We start from the raw sequence: 25,343 nt of genomic DNA on the forward strand, positions 1-25,343 counted from the left end.
ACTTTTGACAAAATACTAGCGAAGTGAATCCAGCAGCACACCAAAAAGTCAATTCACCATGATGAAGTAGGCATAATTGTTGAGATGCAAGATTGGTTCAACATAGGCAAATCAACAAATGTGATTCACCACGTAAACTAAATAAAAACCAAAACCATATATATTAGTCTGTTTTTGCACTGCTGAACAGCAAAATAAACTATCAACATAGTAAAGAGACCACCTACAGAATGGGAGAAAATATTCACAAACAATGCATCCAACAAATGTCTAATTTCCAGAATCTATAAGTAACTTAAACAATCATACAAGAAAAAACCATTAAAAATGTGCAAAGATGTGAACAGATATCTCTCAAAAGAAGCCATACAAATGGCTAAAAAACACATGAAAAAAGTCCAACATCACTAATCATTAAATTAATGCAAATCAAAACCAAAATGAAATACCATCTCACACAAATTAGAATGGCTGTTATTAAAAAGGCAACATACAACAGATGCTGGCGAGGCTGTGGAGAAAACAGAATGCTTATACACTGTTGGTGGGAATGTAAATTATTTCAACTACTGTGGAAAGTAGTTTGGAGATTTCTCAAGGAACTTAAAACACAACTACCATTCCACCCAGCAATCCCATTACTGGGAATACATCCAAAAGAAAGTACACTGTTATACCAAAAAAACACATGCACTCATATTTGTCCCAGGACTCTTCATATTAGTGAAGACATGGAATCAACCTAGGTGCTCATCAACAGGAGATTGGATAAAGAAAATGTGGTACATATACAACATGGAATACTATGCTTCCATACAAAGAACAAAATCATTTTTTTTACAACAACATGGATGCACCTGGAGGCCATTATCTTAAGCAACTTAATACAGGAACAGAAAACCAATTACTTCATGTCTCACTTAAAAGTGGGAGCTAAACGTTGTGTACTCTTGGATGTAAAGATGACAACAATTGACATTGAGGACCATTAGATAGGAAGTAAGAATGGTAAGGGTTGAAAAACTATTGTGTACCATGCTTAGTACCTGAGTGATGGAATCCATTATATCCCAAACATCAGTTACATGTAATATACCAAGGTAACAAACCTGCACATGTACCCCCGAATCTAAAAGTTGAAGTTATAAAAACAAAATGAGTGTTTTCAATCACCTACTCAGGTTTTTGTACCATCTGTAAAACTCTTGGATGCATATAAAGGCAATTTTGCCCACTTGCTAAATTATTATTTTAAACGGTTAATTTATTTTTAATTAATAGTATAACAATGATTCCAGTTTGCCTGGAAGGAAGGGGAGTTTTCAGGACATGGGACTTTCAGTGCCCAAGCTGGAAAATTCTGGGCACACTGCGATTGTAGCCTCCCTAAGTGACAATGCCTGCTGTGGCAGAGATGGTTGGTGTCCCACACACATTGTACCACATTCTTTTTCCAGCCTCCCTTGTAGCTAAGTGTGACCATGTGGCTGGTTCTTGTTAATGGCTATAATGTGAGCAGTGATGTAGAAGCAAGCTCTTCTCTTTCATCATGACTTAGATGTCAACTCCCAAGGCAGTCTTGGAAATAGCATGTATTGAAGAAGTCAGAGCCTCTGTGGACCCAGGTTTGTGAGTGACTGTGGCTGATGACCTCAACATCTTCCCTACCACCACTGTCATGGGGCTTTGCAAAAACAAGAAACAAGCTTCTATTGGGTTGAACCACTGAGATGCCAACAGATGTTTTACCAGTTGGTGCTCTCATAATTAATGTATCTATCCAATCTTTTAATCCATATTTCTGCTATTTTGATTTTATATTATTAAAAGGCATGGGAGTTTCAACATAAAGAACAAAATAAATTTCTATTAGTTAACACCTTCAGTTGATCCTGTGAAAGAACTCCACCTCCATCTGATAGATGAGAAAAATATGTCTGTTCATTACATTTCTCCTGCCTAGTTTAGTCTGAGTCATCACCATTTTAGCCCTGGTTTATTTTCACAGCTGAAGTATTCTCTACCACAGTATAGCCAACTTCCTGCTGCCAGAAGTATTCTTCCTAACACTATCATTTATCTGCTTAGAATATTTTATTCTGTATCCTACCACCTACGGGATAAAGAATAAGCTCCTTAGTTTTCTGTTGAAAGCAATACATAAGCCATCTGTATTTTTCACCACCATCAATAAAACATATTGTCTGGCTCTCTGCATTCCCCTAAACTGGCCATTTTTCCTCCCTGCAGATTACATGTCCTCACAGAAGCTGGTTTTTTGGTCTGAGATGTAATCTACATCTTCATGTCACCTAACTAACATTTTGCTAATTGACTGACTCACCAGCAGCACCCTTCATGGTCACACTTCTCTCATGGGATATACCACATTGCATTGACCTTGTTTATCTATAGGAGCAGAACCTATATCATATTCATCTTAATTACTCAGTTCTGGACATATATATTTGATTGAACTGAACTTATTTTAGTTCATGTTATTTCTACCTTTGGAATCCTCTCAAGTCCCTCTTTCAGCCATTCCTTCTCCCAACCCTGTGGCATTCTGTCACTGGTGAGCTACTTTTTATCTTTCAATAACCTGCTTATACGACACCTCTTTTGTGAAACCTCACTTACCTCTCTCGTCCCACTTTACTTCATTGCAAACTGTTGAAGGGAAATGGCCAGGCTACTCACAGTTGTGCCCTGTGATCCAAGCCCAGGCTCTCAATGTATGCTTGGGTGATAAATGTTATTAACTTTTATTTCTAAGGCCCTCTAAGTTTTATAAAATTTATTTATGTCAAGTATCCCTTTTCATAAAACAAGATAATTTGAAAGTAGGGCAGGTAGGCTGGGAGTGGTGGCTCACGCCTATAATCCCAGAATTTTGGAAGGCCAATGAGGGTGGATCATCTGAGTTCAGGAGTTCGAGACCAGTCTGGCCAACATGGTAAAAACCCATATTTATTAAAAATACAAAATATCAGGAGTTTGAGACCAGCCTGGCCAACATGGCATCTCTACTAAAAATACAAAAATTAACCAGGTATCCTGATAGGTGCTATAATTCCAGCTACTCGGGAGGCTGAGGCAGGAGACTTGCTTGAACCAGGAGGCAGAGGCTGCAGTGACCTGAGATCGCACCACTGCACTCCAGCCTGCCTGACAGAACAAGACTTTGTCTCAAAAAAAAAAAAAACTTTGCTGGACGTGGCGGTGGGTGCTTATAATCCCAGCTACTTGGGAGGCTGAGGCAGGAGAATTGCTTGAACCTGGGAGGCGAAGAGATTGCAATGAGCTGAGATCATGCCACTGCACTCCGGCCTGGGTGATAGAGCAAGATTGTCTCAAAAAAAAAAAAAAAAAAAAGTAGGGCAGGTTATATTAACCTTTTTTTAATGCATAAAGGGATTGAGATTTTTACAAAATGGAGCTAGTCGTGATCAAAGTTTAAAAGAAGGGAATGTGGGTGAAAAAGAGAAAGGAAGCAAAACACACTGCCATGTGTGTACCTATGCAACTGTCTTGCACGTTCTGCACATGTACCCCCAAACCTAAAATGCAATAAAAAATTTAAAAAAAATGGAAATGTGAGATTCAAACCATTATTTTTGACTTACATGGTATTATTATTACTTTCTACTGTTGACATAGTGAGACAATTGCCAAAGTTCCCTGTTAATGGACTTTAGAAATCCTACCCACCTTTCTGAGAGCACATCAAGCCTTTAGTATTCTGTTTCCTGCCTTTCCAAGCCTATGCTGATCTGCAACTTCTCTATCCGTTGGCAGGGGGTTTCATATGTGTGAAATAAAGCTGACATTTGTTGAGTTCCTGAGTACTAGGGATTTTATGCTCGTTACATAATTCCTACAAAAACCTCTTGCTCTACTTATCTTTCATTAATTGACGTTGCATGTTTTGTAAATTCTTCAGTAGAGAGTGCATGTCTTCAGTCATTATTTGCCTTGAACTGTAAATAAGAGAAAACCTGGCCCCAGATTTTTATTTCTGACTCTGGTTTCATCTTTGGTATTTTCATCAACCACATTATCTAATACAGGAGAGTTTTATGGCCTCTTGAACATGAGTTACCACATTTTTGATAATACACATTGGAAAAATTTCTTTTATTCTCTTCACCTTTTAGAAATTCCATTTCTCTCCTAGGGAACTAATAAGTAACCAACCAAATACAGAAATGAAAGAACATCTGGCCCAATTTGCTCTTCATAAAAGCAGAAAAGCATTACTTCTCTATCACAGAGTACAATTATTTTTTATTCCTGTGCACAGTTCTATTTCAAAAGTAACTTTTCTATGAAGGAAGAGTACTTTTGGTACAAACACTATATTCTCAGGTAAAAACCAAGCTCTACCAGGAACAAAATGATAAGGGAGGAAAAGCATTCCCCTGGAAATACAAAATCAATACGTTGTTATTGAGTGTACCTTCTGCCATGGCAGTGGTTTGTTTTGTGAAGTTGAGGTGTTAGGGAAAAGTAGATTTCCACTAACAACAATGAAAAAAGCAGAAAATTTTAAATAAACAAGGGCATTTCAAAGCTATCAACATCAGGCGACTAATGGAAGTCAGTAGACAGGATGTCATAGAAGTAATGTGTGCTGTGATCAATCTATAGGTGGATTTTTTCTGGATCTGGAAGGTCACTTTCACTGTCCATATGATTACAAAAGGCCTAACTTCAAACAAAGATTAAGTAGAGGACCACTTGCTTGGAAAAGCTTGAGAGATGAGAGGAATTTTGGAGTGATGAAATCATTGAATTACAAGGCTGCAAAAAGCCCTAGAGAGTATCCCCCCAGACTTTTGCTTTTCTATTTATTTTACTTGGTTATGATCATACCACACTGATCCTTTTGCATTCTGCTTTTTTCTAATAATATTTTGAATGATGGTGTGTTTAGTGACAATGAAATGCCTGTAGAAAGAAGACTCAAAAATAGGGTGGTTTTTCAGACCAATTTGATAAAAGCAATTGAATTGTAGGAATTATTTTTTTGCAAGAGCAAAGAAGATGGTTATTCATATCAGGGTATTGAAACCCAATGGCTCTTGTGTGTCAGAGTAGCTTACAGTGAAAGTCAGCAATCTTCTTTGCCTAATTGCTCCTGCTCAGCATGATGGCATGGTTCAGTTTAGAATCCCTCTCTACTTGCTCTCCAGGGATAAGCAGCCTACAGCTCTAAGGGGGCGGAATGGATTCCCATCAGTCAGGAAGGTGGAGTACTTACTTGTGCTGGTGGGGGAATGCACTCTCCACTTTGTATTTGGGTCTTGTTTCAGGGAGTGGTAACTTCATCCTGTTTTGATAAATATATAAATAACTCTAAGTATCAGGAGAGATAGTAACTTAGGCTTCTTAAAGAACAGAGGGTTTTTCACAAGAATTAAACATTTTATTAAAAAAGAATAAAGAATTTTTACTCAGAGATGAAAAAAAGTTTGTTTCTCAAATAAGATGCCATATTATAATTTTAATAAAAGGCATCAGCTTAGAAGTAAAAAGATTTGAGTTTAACTTCTGGCTCTGTCTCGTGTGCATTTGGGACCCATCAGTTTCTATGTTTAAACCTCAACTTTCATATCTGCAAAATGAATGTCTGACAAAACCATTGGTCTGAATCCTGAATAAACATCAGAACCACTTAGATAATTTAAAAGAATAAACTGGTGCATGGGCTCCACTTACAGAGATTCTGATTTAATTAGACTAGAATGAGGTCCTGCATTTGGTATCAAAACTAAGTTCCTCAGGTTATTGTAATGTGCAGTAAGAGAACTACATGACCTCTAAAGGCCTTTCAAGCTCTAATATACTGTGATAATTACAGTGAAAGCAGTATTAGGTATTAGGGAGAGTACTTTTTAGTTGCAGCAGAAATACAACTCAAACTAGAATAAAGGGGAAAATGATATTTAGCGGCTTCTAACTTCGGGGCTCCCTTTTCTCCCCAGTTTGAACTTTGCTTTCTTCTGGGGTTTGATCATATTTTTTCCTTGATGCAGTTTGGATTCCGCATGTCCTAAGGAAAGTTGGCAGCCCTAGATTCACCTCCTTCAGATTCTCCAGTGGAAAAAGGAGCTAATTTCCTGCTACTGTCTGCATATCAACTCTAGAGAAATGCTTTGATTGGCCTTGTTTGGATAGTTCCCTCTCTTTGTCAATTGGGTTGTATGACTGATAGTCCCATTATACAGCAGTGGTGGAAGTGTCCCATTCAGATCTCCCTTTCAGAGAACCTGCTGTAGGGAGCACAGCTGATTGACAGCTTTTAGCTGCCACACCTAGGGACCCACTATGTCTTTCACACCAGGCCAGGTTTTCACTGGGCTCCTCCAGCCAATGACTAAGCACAGTGGGTATACTCAAACCCAGTCATTCCAGCCAGATGAGGGATTCCTCCCACTGGCCTAGCTGAGACAATCTCCTAACTTCCCTATAGTCTAAGCTTCTTCCTATCTAATCCCTTCTTCCCTTTCTACTTTTATAGATACCAAAATCACTTTGTAGTCTGAATGAAGGTTCTCCTTGCCTTATTCCTGCTCTCTCTCTTAACCTTCAGAGTGTTTTCTCCAATAAATATCTTGCTTTTTATTGCTGGCTTGATGTCTACCTCATAGAGGACCTAAGCTGGTGCTGACTAAAACCATATGGCATGGCGATGAGACAGTTCGCCTAAGGAAGGGATGTCAGGTGTTTAGAAGAAAATACATGCCCACTGTATGCTGCATCTTTGGATTTCTGTCCAGTATGGATCATTCTGTAGCAAGGATATAGAGCAACTACCAAGGTATTGAACAACTAGGCAGGTGTCAAGTCCTCAGATGCTTTCTTGGAGATGACGGATAGACTCAGGAGTCTGTGAATCTACTAAGGGTTAAGACAAAGACATCAGGTCTTGGTTTGATGAAGAGTTTATTAAGCAGAATTAATCTAGCTGCACAGCTAGAGTTAACTACATGTGTCGCTCAGCCATAAAGCCACTTGTTTTATTAATATTGTGCTGTCCATTTGATGTTTTCACAGAACATTTTACTTATTTCTTAACTAAGAAATATAGCCTTCTACTCACTATTTGAAATTGATAAAAGCTACTATATATAATTTTAAAAATAAATATATATTATATAATAAATATATACAACATATATATATATATACACACACATACATAAGATATACTTTTTGGTTGTTAAAGATTTGAATTTTTAAGAAAAACTTTATCAGGATCAAGAAACGAGAGATTTTTAGTGGAGAATTCTTAATTCTACTTAAGCCGTGGTCTCAAAATAGCAACCCTATGATCTTTTTGATTTTTTTTGATGTGATCCATTTGGCATTCATTCATTCATTCATTCATTCTTTCTTTTAGTAACATTATTTAAGAGCATATTGTTAATGTACTAGTATTCATGAGAGGATTTACTTTTTAATTTGATTGTCTTTTATAAGTTCTTCAGTACAAGCTACTTATCAGCGCAGACTTCCAGCTCACTTGCTGAAAGCAGGATGAGAAAGGGGTAGTACTAAGTCAATGAATTTGGGTGTGAGGAACAGAGATATCTGGGACACATGGTGAGATCTTCACAGGCTAGTCTGGTAAGCCACTAGAGTCAGGGGTGTGACCCATCAGGGGCCACTGGGCATCACTGGAAAGTCACTATGAGTTGGGAAAATGGGAAGACTGAAGAAAAAATGAGGAAGAATGAAGGCAGATTTTTTGTTTTGTGATTTTTCCAAGGGCCTGGCTTGGACTTCGCCTGTGTAGGAAAATGTGCAAGAAGTACAGTGACATTCTGAGGGAACAGGTGGTCACAACCCCCCACTGCTTCTCTCCAGCCGGAAGGAGGCTAACATCCAGCCCCTGGTGAGGCCCACTCAATTCACTAGGCAGAGCACAATGATCTGAGGATCTCTGCCAACCCTCCTGCCTGGCCAAGCTGTGAGACCAACTGTTCCTTATTTTCTAAGCTTTGAGCTGCTTCTGGACGTTGCTTCTTTGTTTAGGAAATGGATCCAAATCCCTTTCATCTGGACTTGCTTGATCTCCAGGCCTGAAGTCAAGCCAGTATTGGCTACTATCTATTCCCTCAGCCACACATTGAACAACCATATAACCATACCACACATTTATGGGTTCAAGTCTTGTTTTCAAGGGGGTTCTATATACGCCACTTGATTTCATACTAGAAAAAAAAAGCTCTACATTGGATTGTGCATGTGTTATCACCTATTTGACAGATGTTAGGTCTGAGGCCTGAGGCCTGAAGAAACTGATGTAAAGCTAGTGTCAAACCCAGGAGCCCAACTTCAGTCTTTTCATCTATGCTCCTTGTGTGGTGCATTCAAAGATGCATTAACTCTTGAAGAGAAAATGCACATTCCCATCTCCTCTTGGGCAAAATCTAAACTTCTGTATGAATTTTATCTTCAACCTTCATTCTCACATGAAGGAAAGGGTGCCTTAATGAGATGGGGCCCAAGACCCCCAGCTTGTTAGGACAAAAATAGAAACTTGTAGTAGGAGCAGATGATCATGTCTGTTATTTAACAGGAGGAACATAAGAAATAGGAATAAGAAGACCTGAAGGTCGATTGTGACTTGTTAATTAGCTCTTCAATATTTATTAACCTCTCTGAGCTTTGCTCTCCTCTTCCTTTAAGCAGAATAATGCTACTCTGCCATGTGTGCCCCATCAAGGTGTTAAAACAATTAAACTATAAAATAAAACTGGCTTTAAAATTATAAAGCACGATTCATATAGAAAGGTGTTTTTTAGCATTATTTTAATTATTTGCACATAAAAAGGCTAAATATATGATGAAAGATAAATGAGAAATGCATGAATGATTCGGATTTTTGAATACTCTGCATCATCATGACTTTTTGCGGTATTTTACCCCCTCCAATCCTTTATTCTTTCCAGGTTCTCACTGATTGATGGTAGATTGTGTTCTCTACCTTTAACTAAGTGGCAGTTGGCCAGGCACAATCTTCACCACGGAAGTAAGTGTATGTCACCAAACCCTATTCGTAGATTCTAATATTAACAGTCATGGCCCCCTATCAAGCCCTAAAACATTGAGAGAGTCTTTCTGAACCAAGTCCCCTGCTGCCTCTGTTCTTCCCTCCACCCAGCAGTTTCTCAGAAGTTATAATCAAATTTGGTGAATAATTATACTCTTGGACATCACAGGGAGTAGAATTATTGATTCAAAAGACCTTAGAGCTCAAAAGGTCCTGAGAGACCATCGTAACCACCCTCTTTATTTTACAGATAGAGCTGCTGAGGATCGTGGAGACAAAAGGCCTGAATTAGGCTTACATCGCTAGTAACTATAAGGACCGCTAAAATCTAAGGTGCTGTATTTACTTGTTTAGTGGTTTTTCCAGTTGATAATTCTGAAAGAAGGCTGCAGAGAAAGAAAGCTGAAGGTAGCCGCAGGATTTTCTGTACTTGTGGCTTTCCTTAAATGGAACAGTGAGTTTCAAAAGGTCTGTCTCTGGTATCCTGCCTTCCCACTTACGAAAACATGTCTTTGAAAACTTCCTCATCTTTTTAAAAAAATTTTATTTTACTTTAAGTTTTGGGGTACATGTGCAGATCTTGCAGGATTGTTACATAGGTATACACAGGCCATGGTGGTTTGTTGCCTCCATCCCCCTGTCACCTACATTAGGTATTTCTCCTAATGTTATCCCTCCCCAATCTCCCTACCCCCTGCTATCCCTCCCCTAGTCCCCGACCCCCCAAAAGACCCCAATGTGTGATGTTCCTCTCCCTGTGTCCATGTGTTCTCATTGTTCCACATCCACTTATGAGTGAGAACATGTGGTGTTTGGTTTTCTGTTCTTGTGTTAGTTTGCTGAGGATGATGGTTCCCAGATTCATCCATGTCCCTGCAAAGGACACGAACTCATCCTTTTTATGGCTGAACAGTATTCCATGGTGTATATCTGCCACATTTTCTTTATCCAGTCTCTTTGATGAGCATTTGGGTTGGTTCCAAGTCTTTGCTAGTGTAAACAGTGCCGCAATGAACATACGTGTGAATGTGTCTTTATTACAGATCAATTTATAATCCTTTGGGTATATACCCAGTAATGAGATTCCTGGGTCAAATGGTATTTCTATTTCTAGATCCTTGAGGAATCACCATACTGTCCTCCACAATGGTTGAACTAATTTGCACTTCCATCAACAGTATAAAAGTATTCCTATTTCTCCACATCCTCTCCAGCACGTGTTGTCTCCAGATTTTTTTAATGATTGCCATTCTAACTGGCAACCAACAGAATGAGAAAGAATTTTTGCAAGCTACCCATCTGACAAAGGGCTAATATCTAGAATTGACAAAGAACTAAAACAAATATACAAGAAAAAAACAACCCCATCAAAAAGTGGGCAAAAGATATGAACAGACACTTTTCAAAAGAAGACATTTATGTGGCCAAGAAACATATGAAAAAATGCTCATCACCACTGGCCATTAGAGAAATGCAAATCAAAAGCACACTAAAAACTTCCTCATCTTAGCAGGGTCCTCTAGTGCTATATCCCATTGAAGCTAACTATTCCAGGCCTTATTATTTTTTTGATTTACACCTTAGAGGATTCAGGATTTAATGCTCACCTTTTTGTTGTTCATACACTTTCTATATTCAATTTCATTAAAATGTGAATTCAGTTGAAGACTTATCTAGCAAGCTTATTGAGGAAAATCCTAGACTGTTGATCCCAACTACATTGAGTAATGTGGAAACAATGAGAGTTTCATTAGGTGTGAGCAACATGGTGCAGGCTGAGAGAAAGCTCAGTGGTCATATTTCCAGTTTCCAAGAATTTGAGTTTTTGAATGTGCAAGTGAGCCAAGGGAACATCCTAAATTGTTTTTTTTTAGGGAGTTTGGACCTCTAATATCAATTGTACTTGCAAAATGTTTCTAAAAGTACAGGTATCAAACAGACATTCATTCAGAAGTGACCAGGCATGGTCAAGGGGTCAAGGGTAGTCCTTTTCTCTTGTGTTCAGAGTGACTTAGTCAAGGTTTTTTTTATTACGTATTAGATAACTTTGATGTCTTCTTTTGCAACCTAATTCCTATCCCATTACAGCATATAAATTGCACCAAGAAGAATCTTCAGACAGAATAAGTGGTTGCTTTGGAAAAGGGGTAAATTTAGGATCCAGAAGAAGATTCTGAGTCATAATCAGACACTTATTCATGGAGCCATGTAATTTTACTGTAATTCCATCTTTATGAAGTATAAATGACACTATCACTCTGTTTGTGATCTCTCTTAAGCATCCTTTGTTTTATTTATTTATATAAAAGATATCCTTGAGTTCCCTTTATGTCCCTGACACTGTTGGTAAGGATTTTACAGATCCAGTGACAGTTACTTAGCTAAATAGGGAGGAACAAAAGCTTGAACTTATAGATTCAGTGATCTTTCTGATCTGTCACGTGCCAGGTCATCTAATTTCTGCTATAGGCTTCATTCATCCAGAGTTGTACTACTCATATCATAAAACACTCGAATAGATGCAAAAGGACAAACCTCGGATTTGAATATTATGGAGTAATCATGTGGATCATTGCTGAATTTTTCACTTTTTAAGCACTTATGTCCATACTAAGTATTTAAACATCATATTTCAGGCTACTTTGTCTTTTTCCTAAACTGGCTGCTCAGCACTGGGAACAGTGTTGACCAGAGCTATTCCAGACCCTCCTTAGCTCAGACATAGTTTGCTGATTAACTTCTGGAGACGGGTCAGAGGGCTGGCGTAGAGAAAGCAGTGCACAAACCTGAATTTTCTTATCTCTAAAACTCTAAAATCTCATTTCCAAATAATAAAGTTTATTTCACAGAGTTCTTCTGTGGATCAATCAATATAAGGCTAGCAGATGCACCTAATAAATGATAACACAGGAGAGACATAAAAGGCAGAATTATGGGTAATTATGGGTATATTACAGGATAATATAAAAGACAGCATGTAGCATCCTATAATACATGCACACTGATCTCTAAGCTTCTGTTGTGCAGAAGCTGGGTGTTATTCATTATTGTATTCTTGGCCTCTTGAACAGAATCTGGCACATGGAATTTGAAAAAAAAAATTAGTTAAATGATAAAACCAGGAAGTATATAGATTCTAAAAGAAAAGTATAGAATATGAGTTTTTTGGAGCTGCACAGAAATGAGGAAATTCATTTATGTGGTGAGATGGCACAATAACTTTTGTGTAGTGTTAATGTAAGAAAGAACTTTCTTGTAATCCCAGCACTTTGGGAGGCCGAGGCGGGTGGATCACGAGATCAACAGATCGAGACCATCCTGGTCAATATGGTGAAACCCCGTCTCTACTAAAAATTACAAAAAATTAGCTGGGCATGGTGGCACGTGCCTGTAATCCCAGCTACTCAGGAGGCTGAGGCAGGAGAATTGCCTGAACCCAGGGGGCGGAGATTGTGGTGAGCCGAGATCGTGCCATCGCACTCCAGCCTGGGTAACAAGAGTGCAATTCCGTCTCAAAAAAAAGAAAGAACTTTCTGAGACTAGAATTAATAACCATGGAATGAATTGGTACAAGATTGTCACAAATAAAAGTAAGTTTTCTACTCTAATGTATTCAAAAGAGAACTGGTGACTCTATGAGAAATGTTCTCTACATAATAAACAAATGAGTGTTCTGCCAGATCCCAGAAGAATAATAATAAACACGTGGGGACTTGAAAAAGTTTGTGGAATTAAATTATAAACTTTATTTCTCGAAATAAATTTCATGAAGGTCAAGACACTTTTGTAGCAATAATTCTAGTCATTTAGTTCATCCCTAAAGAACAGAGAGTCCTGGGAATTTAACCAGGTCAATGCCGTCTTTTTCACATTGTTAACTGAAGAAAAATGGGTGCCTTCTATAGATTTTTTTTTTTGATTAGGAAACAAGCAGAAGTCAGAAGGAGCCAAATCAGTTTCCCATCAAAACTCTTTCCAAATTGCCCTTGTTTGAGGAGAAGAATGAGCAGGAGCATTGTCCTGGTGAAGTAGGACTCCCTGGGAAATTTTTACAGGGTGTCTTTCTGTTAAAGTTTTGGCTAAGTTTCTCAAAACACTCTCATAATAAGTGGATGTATCATTGTGTGGCCCTCTAGAAAATCAGCAAGCAAAATGCCTTGAGTATTCCAAAAAATTGTTGCCATGACCTTTGCTCTTGACCAATCCACTTTTATTCTGACTAGACCACTTCCGTCTTTTGGTATCCATTGCTTTGATTGCACTTTGTCTTCAGGATTGCACTGATAATGACATATTTCATCTTCTGTTACAACTCTTCAAAGAAATGCTTTAGGATCTTGATCCCACTTATTTATGATTTCCTTCTAAAGTTGTGTTCTTGTCTGCAGCTGATCTGGGTGCAATGATTTAGGCACTCATTGACTGGAAACTTTGCTCACCTTTAATTTTCCAGTTACAATGGTATAAGCAGTATCAATTGAGGTGTCTATGGTGTTGGCTATTGTTTCTGCTGTTAGATGCCAGTCAGCTGGGGCACAAACAAGATTAACTTTTGCCTTGAAAATTGATGTGGGTGGCCTGCTGCTGCATGTTTCATCTTCAACATTGCCTTCAGCATAGCTTGCAAGTGGCAGAGCCAGGATTTGAACATATGCCATCAAAGCCAACATCTGTGCACTCTTAAACATTACACTATGTGGTAGAGAAGCAAACTCTGATGCTTGTCTAGCCCTTTCCTGAGGCATATGTGAGTGATGTGAACAGACCAGACAGTGTGTATGCCATCAAAAGAAGGCACTGGACCCTAAATTCCAGGCACTTCTTGCTATGTTTTAATACATTTCTAGTGTCACCAGATCTTCTGAATTTTATATGGCATCACTCAGTTTTTAAATATGTCAGTTAAGTAGATATTTGGTTTAACATATGTATGTATATGTTTATGCACACAAATATACACGTATATGTATATTAAAGCAAAGTTCACACCGAACAAACACGTAGGCTAGGTTTGGTTTACATACTCTGCATTTGTGAATTCTAAATCTACTGAAACCTAGGGACAACCTACATTTTCTAACACACACAGAAGTTAGATGACTTGTTCAAGGTGATAACAATTGGTTAACTCTGGGCATCAAAAGGCAGAGCTTTTCATCTCACTACCATGTCTATTCTATACAGTGTTTATGTAAAAATCAGGTGAAAAAAGCAGCAGCTAAAGAGGGAGCCACCAGCCCTTCACATAGAATGCTTCTCGACAAACCTGTGGTAGATTAAAATGGTAACAGATTCTTTGCTGTTCTTGTCATTGAGAGATGGAGTCTAACTCTGCTTTCTCAGTGATTTGTTTGACCAACAGAATGTGGCAGAAATGAAATTCTGGCATTTCTGATATTAGTCGTATGAAGACTTATACCATCTTGTCTGACCAAGTGTCAGCTCTCCAGCTGACAGCCAGAGCTGGGCTCCTAGCCATCAGATAGACCCAACAGCTGGGCACCCCAGCCCAGGCTTCAGGGAAGTAATTGAAGATACCATATTAAATGGGCATCTGCCTGCCTCAGCTGTCCCAGCCCCTTCAGCCACCCAGTTGAACCTATTCTAAATTCCTGACCCACATAAGTGTGAGTCAAATCAAAATTAAATTTTAAACCACTACAGTTTGGGGTAGTTTGTTAGACACTAATAGATAATAAGGCCACTTTCTTTAAGCAATTTATCCAGGAAAATGCTCCAAAGCTATCCCCTTTACCTTCAAGTTCTCCCAAAGAAATTCCATTTGCTGGTGGGACCTCACACAAGTGTGGGTGTGCAAAGAAGTCATTTTTATAAAAGATGACTTGGGAGGTGCCATTTTCATATTGAATGCATTTGTCATTTGGACACAGCTAGCAGGTAGAAACCTGCAGGCAAAGGAGGCGAGTGACATATGGGTGTATGTCCTTGGCCATAGGATTTATCACCCCCTCTCTGTGGACCTTTGGAAGACAAGTAGAGTTGGAAGGATGAAAGGAGCCTCTGTAATGACTCTGGGTCCTCTTAGGATTCCACCTGGGTTCACGGTGATGATTGGAAGTGATGGTAGTGGAAAAAGAGAGCAAAGTGTGGGCCCTGGGTTCCTGCGTCTGATGGCTGAGACTTGCGTATGCTCCAGGTTGTGACATTTCTGGCCTTGCAGACAGCTCTTCATCTTCATCTCATTGGAAGTGGGTGGCCAGAGGCTGAGGATATTAAAATGAACAAATATGATTCATTCCTCAAAAAGCTACAGACTATATACATATATAAATACAAATGTAAAAAAATTAATTTATTACTTGGATTGAGCTTTCTAGAGTATAAACAGGAAATGGCATTTTTTCCCTCTCATTTCCTTCAATATGCTTTATCTTTTCTCATTTCCTTTCTTTGCAGTTTGATGACATCTTGAGCAGATTCCATAAGTGTTCAATCCTTTCAACCCATTTTTGACAATATAGAGTCCCTTCTAGGTTTAAAAAGCCTAATTCTGACTTTTTTAAAGCTTCAAGTTCATGTTTAATTTCAAGCTTCTTTCCTTCCTTCAGATTGCACCTTGGAGAGCAGAGTGGGGTCCAATATGGTTTCTCCCCAATCTTCCTTCACTTTTTTTTTTCACTTCTGCTTCACATTTCTTTACATTCTGCCCTGTGGGATATGGGAAGGGATACGAGGAAACAGACATTGGAAGAACAAAGGAAACATGGACTTACATGGCTAATGGCTTGTAGTACAGGCGTCAGTGCTCCTGGCTGTAGCAGGTGTTCAGAGGCTATGGTAAGCTGTTCATAGGGTTTTCCTGCACAACACCCTACCCTCAACATGGGGATTTCTGCAGTGTAGTTTCCTGATGCAGGTGCCACATGTTCTCACTGACCCTTTGGAATCTCCTTCTATCCCCTGCCCCTCTGAGATCAATCCCAGGCATGGAGCCCTCTTGGGTAGGATCCCATTAAGTTGCCTTAAGCTTAGCCGTTCTCTACCCATTGAGCCATGCACTGGGTCCAGAGGAAATTCACATATATTCTTCAAGCCCAACACTGCTCTCCTGCTACCTGCTGCTCCTCCCTGCCATCCTGGACTGCTCTGGTGGTATGCTGCCAAAGTCTTGTCATGGGAAGTAGGCTCCATTCTCTCTGTCCACATATACCCCCAAACTCAAGCTCACCTACAATCACTAACTATGCTTCATTGGAATCCCCAGCTGCCATGAGGCCTTGTGGTTCATGGCACAGTAAACCTTTCTGGGGTCGTGGGCCTCCAGCCTGCAGCCACCCCCAGGATCTACAAAGGATGCTCTTCAAGCTTCTTCCCCAGCTTTTTGTTGAGAAAAGCCACATACTTTCAATTCCTTCCTGAGCCTCCTTTCACATGTCTAATGTCTTTCACACAGCCTGGACGATGTAGTGGTCTTCAGCTTCTCTTCCTTTAGTATGTATGAGGACTATGTTGTCCTCAGTTTTAGCCCAGATTCTAGGACAACGAGAGACACATTTTATTAAATACAAATGATTCTGGACCATGTTGGAAATTGTTGAAATGGAGCAATGCTGCTGAACAGATTCATCGGGAGAAAGAGACAGGAGTGCCTCCAGCAGCCAGGCATGGGGAGGACCCGGCTCTAGGAGAATAAATGGAGGGTCATCAGGAAGGGGAGTGAGGGGGAACACTGGGCAGAGACATGAGAGCATGCTTGTTGACAATAAAAGGGCTTAGTGAACTCAGCACAGCACAGTGGCCGGTCATCTGCAGGAAGAAGGGAGTCAAGACTGCAGAGGCAGCTTGGAGGCAGAACAAGGAAGTGGGGCTGTGAAGAGCTTCTCAGAGGGGATATGGTGAAGTGATTTTCTAGTTAGAAGGAGCCAAAGGACAGAGTCAGGAACAACAATTAAGAGGTCCCCCAGGTAATCTCATGTACCTTCAAAATTTGCCCTCTTACATATTCCTTAGATTACTCTGTTGTCTTGTGTTCCTCAATCTCTTTGCCTTCCATGTTTCCTTCTAGAAGGTTGACAGCCACTGGTAAATGGAGGGGAAAAGATTTATTTGGTAGTGAATTGAACAGGGTCATATGGCCACAATCTAATTTTGGTCACCTCCACAAGACTGAATGAAGTAAGATACATGAAAATGTTCGATAACCTTCTAACCTTCGAAAACGTAGAGAACTCTTATTGTTAAGCAGTTCATGTTTGTGCAAGTCATTTGGCAATTAATTTTGAATTACTTGTGACATTTCTTCTCTGGTTTTCTGGAATTGTGATTTAAGTCTATAAATCCACTTGTTTCATCCCTCAGGGCTCTGCTCCTCTGTTTCCAAGGTGACAGCTAGCTAGCAGGTGGATTAATCCATGCTAATCTGTTAGTTGCAACCAAAGGCGGCAACACTGAATGATGCCATGCATTTTAAACCTAGTCATGTTCAAATTTCTTTTTAAATAAAAAATTAATTTTAGAACCAAAGTATTGACCTAGATAATTATTAAAATTATTAATTATTATATTAATCATATAGGCATATAGGCCATTTTGTTGTGTCAGATATGTAGCATTACTTCCTATACTTACATTCAGATTGAATAAGGTTGAGCCTCCATCCTCTCATTAGGCTTGCAAGAATATTAGTCTAGTTTTTTTTAGGGTTCCTGAATCTCAGCTGACACATTCACTAAAGGTTGAGCAGAGGTTTTGGGAGGTGGGTCTCAGGCAGTGACAAAGCATGTAGGCCATTGGCCTGTTAATTATCAGCGAGACAGCCTTATCCACATTTCAAAGCAACTTCAAGTCCACTGCTCTGGTCCCTTTGGGCCATGCTTGAGACCTAGGAATTGAATTCTAAGATCTCTAGGATCCAGTTTCCTGAGGTGAACTAAGCAGTCCTTTATTCATCTTTCAAGCTTGTCCTGAGAGGAAGTAGGACGTGGAGGCACCCTCAGATATTCTTCTCCTTTGAGACTCAGGTAAATCTGCCATCCCTTTCTCTGCTTCTCCTCTTGCTAGCAAGCCATGAAATTTGTGGGCCATTGTTTGATTATTAGATGGCAATTAAGATAAGTCCATATACACTCAACATTTCTAATACCATTGAAATGCAAATGGAAAAGTAAGAATTTTGGGGGTTGCGTGTTTGGAACCTCAGGCACATATTTTTGAAACTCCAGGGCCCATGGAAACCAGTTTGGAAACATTGCTGCAGTTGCTTGAGTATGAGCTCTGGAGTCAGATGGAGCTGAATTTGAACTCTATCTCAGTTTCCACATTCGTAGCAAAAACATGGTAATATTGCCTTCAGTATTAGTTTCCTAGTGCTTCTATAAGAAATTACTACAAACTGGGTGGTTTAGAATAAGAAACAATTATCATCTCACAGTTGCAGAGGCTAAAAGTCTAAAATTCAGGTGTTGGTTGTGCCATGCTCTCTCTAAAGGCACTGAGAAAGGATCTGCTCTGGGTCTCCTAGCTTCTGTTAGCCTAGTTTCTGTTAGCCCCATGCATTCCTTGGCTTGCAGATGCATCACTCCGATCCTGTGTCATCACCTGGTGGTCTCCCTGTGTCTTCACATCATCTTTTCTCTGTGTGTGTCTCTGAATCAAATTTCCGTTTTTAATAAGGACACCAGTCATACTGGATTAGAGCCCACTCTAATGGCTTCATTTTAACTTGATTACCTTTATAAAGACTTTATTTCCTAACAAGGCCACATTCTGGGATACTGGGGGTTAGGACCTCAAAATATCTTTGTTGGGAGGAGGCACAATCCAATCCATAATATCTTTCTTTGTTGTTCTGAGCATTCGAGATAATGGATCAAAATTGTCAGGCTCATTTTAAGTGCTCAGTAAGGAATCATCAGTATGTTCATATCAGGATGGTTCATTGCCCTTTTCAGATACATATGTCATGGCCATATTTACATATAGCATTCCAACTGCAGTTCAGACTTTCTGGCATTGTAATGTGTCAATAAGACAAAGGCCCTTTGCTGTAGATCAAACTCCATTAAAATGTGTATGTACACTCAAAGCTAAGGCTGTCAGATTTCTTTGTCTACTGTGGACCAGATTCTGAGTCTTTTGATCACATTCACTGCTTTATCTTCTTCGTCTCACAGCTGCCTGATGCATACTCAACCCCTCAGTTCTTCAAGTTTAGGCTGAATTTCTTTTGCGTGAAAGAAGCAGCCTGCTTTATATATTTTTTTCTTTGTCTTTACTTGTTTTTTCAGTTGAATTTTGGGGCTTAGCCTGACTCTCCCACAATGAAGAAAATTAATGCCAAGCTAGAGGAGGTGATAATAGGAACATCTCAGTAAGAGGACTTTTAAGGGAAGGGGATGTATGTGATGTGCTGTCATGGACATGGCTAACTGCATCAAAAGACCTTAAAAGTCTATGCATTCCAATACTGAGTTATCATATTCTGTGCAGATTAGATTGCCAATGAGAACTCTGAACAGTGGCCTTTGCCTCATGGACATAAAAGTTTTTTTTTTTTTTCCTTTTTGTGGAGTCCCATGCCCATTAGAGCAAGGAATGGAACCTGGCTCATCAGGCTGGCTGAGGCTTTTTATGTGGTGGAGGGAGAGCGGGAGACCAGCTTTATAGAGTGTGCCATCAGGTAGATACTCATTTGACACAGGAACGCTGAGTTATCAAGTTTTCTCCAAGGGCAATCATATATCTTGGGAATCCAGAGCCAAATTATATTTGACATTTCATTTAAAGCCTGGGACATCTTGATGTTAAACCAGAGTCTAAGAGTGCTAAAGCAGGAGGCCATTCAATTTGACGGAGCGGATGTTTCTATTCCTATCTCACCTGCATGGGTAATAGACAAGTCCTGATACTTCTTCCTTATTTCATCCAGATGAAAATCACTGAGTTAGCTCCCTGCCAAAATGATACTAGCTCAAAGTTATTTTCTCTTCACATCTCTGTGCAATGTGAAGAGAGTGTATCAGGAGTCATTTGGAAGTTGAATGGTGGCTGATATTATTTATGCATTGGGTAACAAAGTTGTATTTACTTGGCTTACATTCCAGATTGAAGAGGTATGTGAAGTTTGTGTGTAGGTGGAAGATACATAAGCACAACACCCATCAAGTGACATATCCTTCAGATGTAGTGGGTGGGGCTGGGGGCTGGGAAAACTGCCTTTAACTCAGGTTGCTGCAATTGCCATCTCTTTCCTTTTCTGGAGAGTTTTATACTTGTCAATGAGGATTTAGGGAGGAAAAAGACAAAAGGAAGGCTAGTTTAGCCCAGTATTTTCCAGTGTGTGCAAATAAATATCATCTAAAGATAATAAAAAATTATGTTAGCATGGTGGTACATGTATATAATTTATAGAGAAATGTACATATGTTGAGAAACAATGCTCAGTTTGTATTTATTTTTCCTTACTTAGGAGAGTACATGATCAAAAATGTCTGGAGATAACCAGCCCATGGCTTGTACTGGTTAGTATGTTTAATTATTTTCTCAGGAAGTTGCAAAAACAGTGAGTCCATTTCATAGTCAGTAATTATTTTATGAATTATTAATATGTAAATAGTTCTATGCTGAACTTTTCAATAGAAACAAAGAAGTGGGAATGATGGCCCTTGTCTTCAAAGCACTTTCATGATGGGGAAGAGTAAGAAGACTATGTCGAATTCCAAGTGTGTTGCTGGGGGCTAGGATCATGCATCCATATTTTCATGCCAAGTTGAGCTTCCCTAAGTAGCTTGGAATACTTAGTGAAGGCATGGAGACCAATTGGTGGAGTAAAGGAGTAAGTGACTGAGGGAATAAACCAATGAAAAATTGCTCTGGCAGACTTAAGCTGAGGGAGAACTCACAATGGATTGGACTTCAGTGGTCACACAGGACTCAAAAAGAAAGAGGAAAACATACAAGTTGTGAGTTCCTACTTTATTTGCAAACTTCTACAAGTGCAGCCAGTTTCTTTTTCAGGAGCCCCAAATAGGTCATCTGGCCAGAAAAGGCCCCTCCAAGGAAAAGGTAGATGCGTTGATCCCCCAGACACTATTAGTGTACCTCCCTGCTCCAAAATGTGTTTTGCCTCGTTATCATCTCTCTTAATATCACCATAATATTACAACCAAATGTTATAGTATTGGTGGAGGTGCATTAGAAAATCTTAGATAAATGAAAAAAAGAACTAGCATATTTTCATCATTCCAGAAGTCACCACTGTTAGCACCTTGTTGAATATCCACTTTAGCATATTTGCAATGTTTTATATCAAAATGAGAGCATACTATACACCCTTTTTCATAACCTCCTTCTTTTTCTAATGATGTCTACCTTTCCATTTTATTATATTATAAGCTCATCAAATATTCTCCCAGATGGCATTCAGATGACTTGTGCAGTTGGTTTCTCCTGTATCAATCTAGGACCACACTGAGCCAGGTTGTGATGTCATTTAAGTAGTGACATTGCAACTGGCTTATACCTCCCACAAGACTCAGTTGTTAAACTTTCAGGAATTTTATGAGTTAGTTGATGTCACATTGGTAGCTTGAAATGTGAATGGAGAAGTATTTACAATATCGAAATCAGCCAATATTGCAAATCAAAGGCTCCTCATCACTCTAAATTGGTTGTGAAACATTAGTAACTCACCTTTGCCCCTGTTTGTCCCTAGTCTCTTTTAATCCAGAAAAGCAGAAGAGCAACCCCTTGCTTCTTTGCTTCTTTTTTTTTAATTTTCTTTTTGAGATGGAGTCTCACTCTGACACCCAGGCTGGAGTATAGTGGTGCAATCTCGGCTCACTGCAACCTCTGCCTCCAAGGTTCAAGCAATTCTTGTGCCTTAGCCTCCAGTGTAACTGTGACTACAAGCATGTGACACCAGGCCTGGCTAATTTTTTGTATTTTTAGTAGAGACAGGGTTTTGTCATGTTGCTCAGACTGGTCTCAAATTCCTGGCCATAAGTGATCCGCCTACCTCGTCCTCCCATAGTGCTATGATTATAGGTGTGAGCCACTGTGCCCAGCCTCATTTTTTTCTTTTGTGGCACGGATTGTTAATGATAATAAATAGGTCATTTGTCCTATGGAATGTACTACCTTCTGTATCTGTCTGGCTTGTGGTATCATTTAGCACATAAGTTTCTTACATTTCACATGTGTCCCATATCCTAGAAATTATGTTGAAAGGCTTAATGCATTAAAATTAAACATTTATGGCTGATTTTAATTGATTTCAGATATATGAGGTTGTAGTACACTGGAAGACACATAATACTTCATTGACCCATCATTAGTGATACTAACATGGACCTTGGATTACTGTGATAATAATTTACTCCCTCCATTGTAGATTAACCCCTTTCTTTTGGGACTAGAAAGTAATCTGTGTGGTATTAGTTTGCACTATATGGAAGTATTACTGTGCAAATCACACACCAATTGATAATAAGCAGTTAGTTTCATTAGGGTTTCTACAATGTTTTAGAATCCCACTACTCTTTATTTATCAGCCAGGATTTCTATGTAGAAAAGGTTTCTTCACCAGGTGGGCAATTTCGTTATTCTGAAACCCAGTTACTAGCAGAAAGGGAGAAAAAACAATCAATTCTTTCACTTTATTTCCCAGTTTTCAAAGAGTTGTTTTAATACCTACCTCAAATGGTGACAAATGAGATTTCTATGACTTTCTTTCTAAAATATGATTATAGATTCATTGACTTTTCATTGATTCAATCTGTTTCAATCTACTAAACTCATTTTTTTTTTTTTTTTGACGTTGAGATTGTCACGACTTTGACCTATGGCTCCACACTGGCTCCCGGTCTGTTTGTCACAGCCCCATTTGTCTTTGCAGGCTTCTTTGCTTTCTGGAGCAAGAAGTCCTAAACTCAACTCACTTTGCTCTTACTCTGCCCCCGACTTGAAATCAACCATTTCTCCAAGGAGCCTTGTTCCCCCTGTCAACCCCCATCCATGGGAATGGTAATAGGGCCATACCTGGACATGAAGAATCTTAATTGCTGTTTGAAGTTATGGTGCTTCTAGGACTTCAGGGTCTTTAAATATATATCTGAAAAATTATGAAGTCATTTGTGTATCACACTACATACTGATAATCAAAATACTGTGTTTTTGAGTTCTTCAAATGAAATAATTTTGCTGTTAACAATTTGATATACAGTTAGGTTCCTTTAGTTAAATTTGTTTTCAAATTGAGAGGTTATTTTCCGAATATAATTTTCTTGAAAAAGTTAATATATTTACATAATTAAAAGACCAAACAACACAAAATGCATGCATGTAAATATTTTGCTTTCATTATTTCCCACTTGCCAATTTGTGCAATAATTTAATAGTTTCTTGTTTTTGATTCTAATCTTGTGTTTACATAAATACAGTTTTTCATATCCTATGCATACTCTTCTATGTCTTGCTGTTGGTTATTCTGTGATAGTTATTGTGATTTTGCTATATCAGTACATAAATATTATTCTCACTTAAAATATCCTTGCAAACACTCTTTCTTGAGGGTACACCATAACTAACCTGTCTCATCTTGCTTGATACTTAGATTCTTCTTAGTATTCCCTTATTACAGTGAACAATCATGTAAAAATGCCATTTCACCCTTGTGCAGGTGTATATGTGGCATAGAGTCCTAGAAGTGGAATTGTAGGGTGAAAGGAAAAATCCATTTGTCATTTTGTTAGGTATTGCTAAATTCTCATCCTCAGAAATGGTATCATTGTGCAACCTCACCAGCAGTATTAAACCATGCACTGTAGTATCTATATTCTAATATTCAACTACAGAGTGTATCATGAAATTTTAGGTAAAACATAGTATATTGTTAGAGCTTTCATTTGTGTTTCTTTTAGTATATGTGTGATATTGAAAGTCTGCTCCTATTTTTAAAGAAACCTTGTAATTTGTTGTTGTTGTCTGTTGCCTATTCTCTATTGGATGGTTGGTCTCTCTTTTCTAGATTTCTAGGAACTCTGTATAATTATCTTAGCTCTTTGTCTACAATGTAGGCTGCATTTTTTTTTCTGTCTGTCATTTCTCTTGGCTGTCAGTGATGCTTTTTGCAAAACAAAAGATTTTATTTTTATGTGTTCACATTTGTCATTCTTTTCTCTTGTGGCATCTGGGTTTTTAGTTATAGTTAGAAAAACCTTCTCTGCTCTAAAGTTTATAATTTTATTTCATTTGCATTTAGATATTTGACTCATTTTTGCTTGTTATTTTCCATCTGTTTTCAAAGCCCTTGACTCTTGCCTCTCACACCATTGATATTTTTTACTGATTTTTTTGTGGTACCTTAAGTTATGCCTTATTTTCTTATACTTTAGTTCTCTATACCTCTGTTTACAGAGTTCTTCTCCTCTAGTACACCCTTTTCCTCTGTGACTTTCAAAGTCCTACTTTTTCTTGACTCTAAGCAAGTTGTGTCTTCACTGATAATGTAATTGACTGCTATAGCCAATGTTTGCCTCTATATCCTCTGAAGTGTCTATAACATTTACCCACTGGCATCAATGGAATGATGGAAATTACGCTGCTTTGCATTTTTAGTTGATGCCTATATGAGAGACCTAACAATCAAATGGTAAGCCACTTGAAGTCAGGAATCATATTTTATTTTTCTATGCACCCCCTTCACCTCCTGAAAAGCCACCTTCATCTGTGTCATATCCAAGACCTCTGGCCATTTGAAGCTTTTCATTCCAAAAAAGCAAAGGCATTCTCTCTCAGGCCTTTCTAGTTGGCTGAGAAGATAGCTGCCACTCCTACTTTGTGTAGAGAAAAAATTTATTAAATAAATATTTGGTGCCATTTATTAGAGTGAACAGAAAGGATACAAATATGATGTGTGAAAATTGCGATCAGTAGTTCTGATTTGCTCATGAAGGCCAGTGCTGCTGGACAAACTATGGGACCAAGATCTATCCTTTGAGACAGAAAAACACAATGCCAGATCAGATTTTCTGCTGACTGGGCAACTGCACAATGCACTTCCTCAAAAAAAAAAAAAAAAAAAAAAAAAAGCCTCCACACATAGGTATTCATTTTTATTCTATTTAGAGCCCATCACGGTGTAGTACCTTGGACAGCAACCCACATGAGGCAGCAGTCAGCCCTTTATTGGCTGTGGTTTGTAGACGTAGGTCTATCACAGGTGGAGAGAGAATAAAATCAGAAGGAGTGTTGGGAAAGCAAAAACCCACCCTATTACTTGGGAGAAATTACAACAAAGCCAGAGATAAGGCAAAAGGGGAAA

The 25,343-nt window shown here is 38.8% G+C and overlaps 1 long non-coding RNA gene across 1 annotated transcript in view; it reads left to right on the plus strand.

Moving 5' to 3' along the window:
- Positions 1 to 25,029, plus strand: part of LOC118146879 (uncharacterized) — a 43,300-nt gene extending 18,271 nt beyond the window's left edge. Inside the window, exons 2-3 of the long non-coding RNA XR_004733002.3 lie at positions 8,961 to 9,040; positions 9,312 to 25,029. This is a non-coding gene — a long non-coding RNA (uncharacterized LOC118146879). The remainder of the gene's footprint in view (positions 1 to 8,960; positions 9,041 to 9,311) is intronic.
- The last annotated feature ends 314 nt before the right edge of the window (positions 25,030 to 25,343 follow it).

Source organism: Callithrix jacchus, chromosome 13 (genome assembly GCF_049354715.1).
Source record: "Callithrix jacchus isolate 240 chromosome 13, calJac240_pri, whole genome shotgun sequence".
In the NCBI taxonomy this organism is placed as follows: Eukaryota; Metazoa; Chordata; class Mammalia; order Primates; family Cebidae; genus Callithrix; species Callithrix jacchus.